The 6,456-nt window shown below is 46.1% G+C and overlaps 1 pseudogene; it reads left to right on the top strand.

Moving 5' to 3' along the window:
- LOC105532249 overlaps nt 1–6,456 on the top strand; it is a 27,113-nt pseudogene that overhangs the window by 1,537 nt on the left and 19,120 nt on the right.

Here is a 6,456-nt window from a genome sequence, read left to right as displayed (position 1 = left end):
GGAGCTTGCAGTGAGCTGAGATCCGGCCACTGCACTCCAGCCTGAGCGACAGAGCGAGACTCCGTCTCAAAAAAAAAAAAAAAAAAAAGAAGAAGAAGAGGAAAAGAAAAGACACATTGATGAAGCTGGCCCCGAGTACACATGGACCCAGGGTTCAAATGCACCCATATTTATTTACTCTTCTCTCCCGCTGCCTCCTCCTGTCTCCCTCCTCATTCTCTCCTCTGCTTTTCTCTGCCAGTTTGCTTCAGTCTCTCCTACCACCATTAGTCTTTCTCCTTACAATTAGTTCATAGTCATATACAGCACCAGGCTAAGCTCTTTATCTTGCAAGCAGAACTAGGGGGAGGCAGAGGACTAAGAGAAAGACTTCCCATTGGCTATCTTGGGCCAATGTGCATGCCTGGACCAATCACTGTGGTGATAATATATTTGCCCAGTGTTGGACAGAACTCACCCCTGTGGTCTAGGGGCTGGAGGCTGAGACCAGAAGACAGGAGGGTCTGATGGGCAGACCAAGACAACTGTTAGTATTTCAAGTCTGAAATACTCTAGCCTTTATTTTTATCTTCCTATTGAAACAATTATTTTTAAATCACACAGTTTGATAATCTGAGGTTTCTTTTAAAATGCAACTATATTTGTTCCAGTAATAAAAATAAGAAAAAAAAAAAAAAAAGCGGCCGGGCGCAGTGGCTCACGCCTGTAATCCCAGTACTTTGGGAGGCTGAGGTGGGCTGATCATCTGACGTCAGGAGTTCAAGACCAGCCTTACCAACATGGAGAAACCACGTCTCTACTAAAAATACAAAAATTAGCCAGGCGTGGTGGTACATGCCTGTAATCCCAGCTACTTAGGAAGCTGAGACAAGAGGATCACTTGAACCGGGGAGGCGGAGATTGCAGTGAGCCAAAATCCCGCCACTGCACTCCAGCCTGGGCGACAAAGTGAGACTCTGTCTCGAATAAAAAAAGAAAAGAAAAGAAAAAAAAATGCAGCTATTGAATGACAGAATAGATTCCACTCAGGGGCAGGAAGAGGCAATGGGGAAAGAGATAAATTAGAAAGGAGAAATTAGAGCCAGCTCATAGAGGCCCTTGAGTTCATGATTTTAATACATTTGCATTAAATGCCTATTCAGTGCCAGGAATGGTAAAGTTTGGATTCTATTCTGTAAGCAGCAAGGATTGTTCCGGGCAGAGGCATGTCAGAGTAAGAGAAACTGCTCTCTGAAAAGCCAACAAACCATGGGTGATCCTGGAAGAGAGATAACAAGCCCACCTGCTGGAGAGGTTGTCCCAGGCCCAGAAATCAGCAGGCAGCACTTGAGGAGCACAGCCTCAATGCTCCACCAGCCACAGTGCCCGCTGGGGGATGGTTTCTAGGATCTCGATGCCCATAGGACAGGATCTGCCACCTTTCAAGTGGCCACAGGTTGGTCCCTAAGACCCTTGAGCCTCCATTTTCCTCATCTGCTCACTGTTTACCAAGAACACGTACATTGAGAAAACGTTGTGTCAAAAGACAATATTTATAATATTTATCGAATGCTTATTCTGTGCTAAATCCTTTGCATGCATCATCTGATCAAATCTTTGTGATAACCTGTGCAGAGACAGCTAATTTTGCCCCATATTTGTTCTATCCATTGTTACCTGGTTTAAAAAAAAAAAAAAAAAATCTCTACTCTTTGGCCGGGCACTTAAAAACTGCATTTCTCAGCCCTCCTTGCAGAGGTATAACCGCGTGACTAAGTTCTGGCCAAGGGAAAAGAAAGGAAAGTGTCACATCAAACTTCTAGGGAATGTGTTTTGTTTTGTTTTGGTTTGGTTTGGTTTTTGAGACGGAGTTTTGCTCTTGTTACCCAGGCTGGAGTGCAATGGCACAATCTCAGCTTACTGCAACCTCCACCTCCCGGGTTCAAATGATTCTCCCGCCTCAGCCTCCCAAGTAGCTGGGATTGCAGCCATGCGCAACCGCGCCCAGCTAATTTTGTACTTTTAGTAGAGATGGGGTTTCTCCATGTTGGTCAGGCTGGTCTCAAACTTCTGACTCAGGTGATCCACTTGCCTCAGCCTCCCAAAGTACTGGGATTACAGGCGTGAGCCACCATGCCCGGCCTTCTAGAGAATGTTCTTAAAGGGAAAGAGGCACATTCTTTCTTTCTCTCTGTTGACTGGAATGTAGTCAAGATAGTTGGAGCTCCAGTATCCATCTTTGACCACGAGGTAGTAGCTAGGTATTGAGGATGACAAAGCAAGAAGATAAAAGACACTTGGGTCCCCAGTGGCTGTAAAGCCACCCTGGACTTCTCATATTTATTATAGCAAAGTGAACCTTTGTCTTTTTTGAGCCACTGTTGTTTGGTTTTTTTGTTACTCCCAACCAAACCTAATCCTAACTGCTATTCGTAACTCCCTTGCACTGGCTGTCCCTACCCCCTTCCCTGCTTTCATTTTTCTCCAGAGCACTTATTACCAGCTAATGTATTACATTTGAGTAATTTGTACGTTTACCATTGGTCTCCTCCAATAGAATGTAAGCTCACAAGGGCAGGAATTTTGTGCGGTTTGTCCACTTTCACATTTCCACTTTTCCATAGTTCTTGAACACGGTAGACACTCAGTACATATGTGTTGAATTGATTAATTGAAGAATAATTAACACTAAAGGTAAGTAATCTTACGATCTTATAGATGAGGATGCTGAGGCTCAGAGAGGGCCACAAATTAGAAAGGGATGGCTCCTGGAAATTCACCAAGGCAATCTGGCTGCAGAATGCATGCTCCTCAATACTAACTCAACTGCCAACAAATGCACAGAAGTCTCTCAAAAGCCTTCTAGCTGAAACCATACACTGTCTTTAATGGGGAAAGCTACACTTCTTCAGGGAGGAAATGTGAGCAGAAGTCCAAGGCCAAGAAGATTCTCTGAGGACTCAGGCTTAGTTACTAATGAATATTGGGAGTAAAAATGGGAAATCTCAAATATCCTTGATTCTAGGACACCATTGACTGTAAGACACACCACTAATTTAATTGGGGATAGGAAAAGAAACACTTCATTAAATATACACATCAGTCACGAGAAACATTCTGATTTCAGAAACGTTATAATGGAGAGAATCTGCATCTTCAATTGAAGCGATGGGGTAATCAAAGATGCCTCCGAGAAACTTGTTAGAGGACTTTTCTTAAATCTTCCTGGAAGGAATACAGTTTGACCAATCTTTTCTGTAAGAGAACCTAAAACAAGGCTAAATTCTTTGATTTCCACCCACCACCCACATCTCTGCTACAGTTAATCACTCCCTTCCTTCCCGTGCACGCCTCTTTCAGTGAAGCTGTTGAGTAATGAATGTGTTATTATCTATTCTGTAATATGGGGCTGGAGAGTGAGAATCACATCCTTAATCATGCCCTGTTTGCTTCCAAGTCTCCAGCACAGAGCTAGAAACGTAGTAGGCACTTAATGAATATTTACTAAGAGAAGGCACGAATGAATCAACGAGCAAATATATAGGAGAATGGATGAATGGTGATGCCTGCACCTGTCAGATTCTCAGTGCACAGGGTGGGGGGGTGTGTGTGTGTGTGTGTGTGTATCTGTTATCATGTGTGTTCCTTGTAGAATCCAAGAATGTCTCCAGGGATTTGAGCAGCATCAAAGAAGGCAAGAGCAGAAGAGAGACCTCCTTCCAAATAATTGGGGAAAGGCATTGATTATGTGACTTTGTAGAAGAGAGCTGCTTTCACAGTGGGAGTCGGAGAGGGGTCCAGGCTCTAACTCCACTAACCGAAAACCTCAGTGTCTCATCAATTCTAGAAGGAAACCTGCTGTTAACCTCACCTCCCCACTGCCCACCTCACAGGCAGGAGAAAGGCGAGGCACATTTTCTCCCCAAAATATGCAGAATGGCGGTTGCCATGAGCACTGGGATCCGCATGTTACTTGACATCCATTTTTTTTAGAAGTCTGGTTGCTATGGTAACAAATACCATTTTCCAGACTAAAGATAAATCTCTGGTTCAAATCTGAGGGCGATGACGCTCTTTCTAGACATCTCCTGGAGTGGCAGGGTGGGACCACGCCTGTCACGTCAGGGCTCAGTAACCACGGAGGAATTCAATGGAATTGCACTGAAGCAGCCTATGAGAAATGTCTGATGGAAGAGGAGTGGAGCTCCCATTTCAGCCTGCCCGCGTTGAGGGGCTGCCTAGCACCCTCCTCCAAACCACCCCAGGCATTGTTGATACTGCCCATCACATAGGGAGCAAGTGCTTTCAAAGACCAGCAGTGTTGCTGGTTGGCACATATACCAAGAGCGGGCAGACACAGCCACAGCTAAAAAGCCAGATGTTCATTCAAAAATAGATATTTATTGAGCACTTGCTATTAGCTATGCATTGTCCTAAGCACGGTGAATACAGATACAAATCATCCCTCATACAAATCAACCTGCCCTCGAGAACAGAGATGGGGCCAGGAGCGGTGGCTCATACCTGTAATTCCAGCACTTTGGGAGGCTGAGGTGGGAGGATTGGTTGCGCCCAAGATTTTGAGACAAGCCTGGGCAACATAGTGCGAGCCCTTTTTTTTTTTTTTTTTTTTAAGATGGTAGATGATAAACAAAGAAGTATACTGTAGTTTATCAGCAGGTGTTACAGGCCGAGTAGTGGAACCCCCAAAGATGTTCACTTCTCAATCCCTGTTAATTATGTCAATACATTACCTTATGTAGCAAAAGGGATTGTGCAGAGGATCTTGACATCAGATTGTCCTGGATTCTCTGAGTGGGCCCAAGATAATTGCAAGAGTCCTTATAAGGAGGAGGCAGAAGCTGGGTGTGGTGGCGCATGTCTGTAATCCCAGTTACTCAGGAAGTTGAGGCAGGAGTTGGATTGTTCGAGGCCAGGAGTTCGAGTTCAGTCTGGGTAACAAAGCAAGACTTCATTGCTATCCCTCTATCTCTCCATCCATCTATTTATTCAAGACAGGGTCTCACTCTGTCACACAGGCTGGAGTGCAGTGGCACAATCACAGCTCACTGCAGCCTCCAACCCCTGGGCTCCAGTGATCCTCCTGCCTCAGCCTCCCAAAATGCTGGGATTACAGTGTGAGCTACCTTGGCTTTAGACCCTATCTCTAAAAAGAGAGGCTGGAAATCAGAGAGAAAAGATGCTAAGCTGCTGGTTCTGAAGACAGAGGAAGAAACCATGAGCCCAGGAATGCAGGTGGCCTCTAGAAGCTGGAAAAGGCAGCTAGGGGAGAAACAGATTCTCCCTTAGAGCCTCCAGAAGGAACATAGCCGGCTGAGTACAGTGGCTCACACCTGTAATCCCAACACTTTGGCAAGCCGAGGCAGGAGGGTTGTTTGAGGCCAGGAGTTTGAGACCAGCCCAGGCAACGTAGTGAGATACCATCTCTTAAACAAAAACAGACAAACAAAACTTAGCCAAGCATGGTGATACATGCCTGTAGTTCCAGCTACTCAGGAGGCTGAGGCAGGAGGACCACTTGAGCCCAGGGGTCCGAGGCTGCAGTGAGCTAAGATCACGCCACTGCATTCCAATCTGGGTGACAGAGCAAGACCCTGTCACTAAAAAATAAGAATAAATTAGAAGGCCATGGCTCATGCCTGTAATCCCAGCACTTTGGGAGGCCAAGGCGGGTGGACCACCTGCAGTCAGGAGTTCGAGACCAGCCTGGCCAACATGATGAAACCACCATCTATACTAAAAATACAAAAATTAGCCAGGTATGATGGTGCATGCCTGTAATCCCAGCTACTCTGGAGGCTGAGGCAGGAGAATTGCTTGAACCCAGGAGGCAGAGGCTGCAGTGGGCCGAGATCATGCCACTGCACTCCAGCCTGGGCGACAGAGACTCCATCTCAAATAAATAAATGAATAAATAAAATAAAAGGAACACAGCCTTGTGGCCCTGTTTTAGACGTCTGATTCCAGAACTGTGAGATAATAAACTGTGTTGTTTTAAGCCACCGTTTGTGGCATTTGTTACAGGAACAATAGGAAACTAACACAGATGGTGAGGAGTGCTAGTAAAGACTACAGCAGAGATGCGAGCAGAGTGTGCCGGGGCAGGAGTGGGGAGGTGGGAGCTGGAAATGGTGTGACCGGCATGCTGCTCAGAGAAGGTGGCATTGGGGGCCAGATGTGAAGGGAGTGGTGAGGGAGCCCTCTGGGTGCCTGAAGAATATCCCTGGCCAAGGGAACAGCCCATATGAAGACTCCCAGGTGAGAGTGCCTGGCCTGTTGGGGTTAACAGCAAGGAAGTCAAAGTGGGGCAACACTCTGAGGGGTGGACTAGGGGATGAGGTCAGAGAGGCCACAGGGATGGCTGAGACAAGGCCTAGTTGGCCATGGGGAGCCATGAAGGATTTGGGGTAGGAGAGGGACATGATAAGACTCACTTTTTTTTTTTTTTTTTTTTTT

This window comes from Mandrillus leucophaeus, unplaced genomic scaffold, assembly GCF_000951045.1.
Source record: "Mandrillus leucophaeus isolate KB7577 unplaced genomic scaffold, Mleu.le_1.0 Scaffold944, whole genome shotgun sequence".
Lineage (NCBI taxonomy): Eukaryota > Metazoa > Chordata > Mammalia > Primates > Cercopithecidae > Mandrillus > Mandrillus leucophaeus.
The sequence above is the reverse complement of the archived record's forward strand: the minus strand, read 5'-3'. Positions and strand labels throughout refer to the sequence as shown.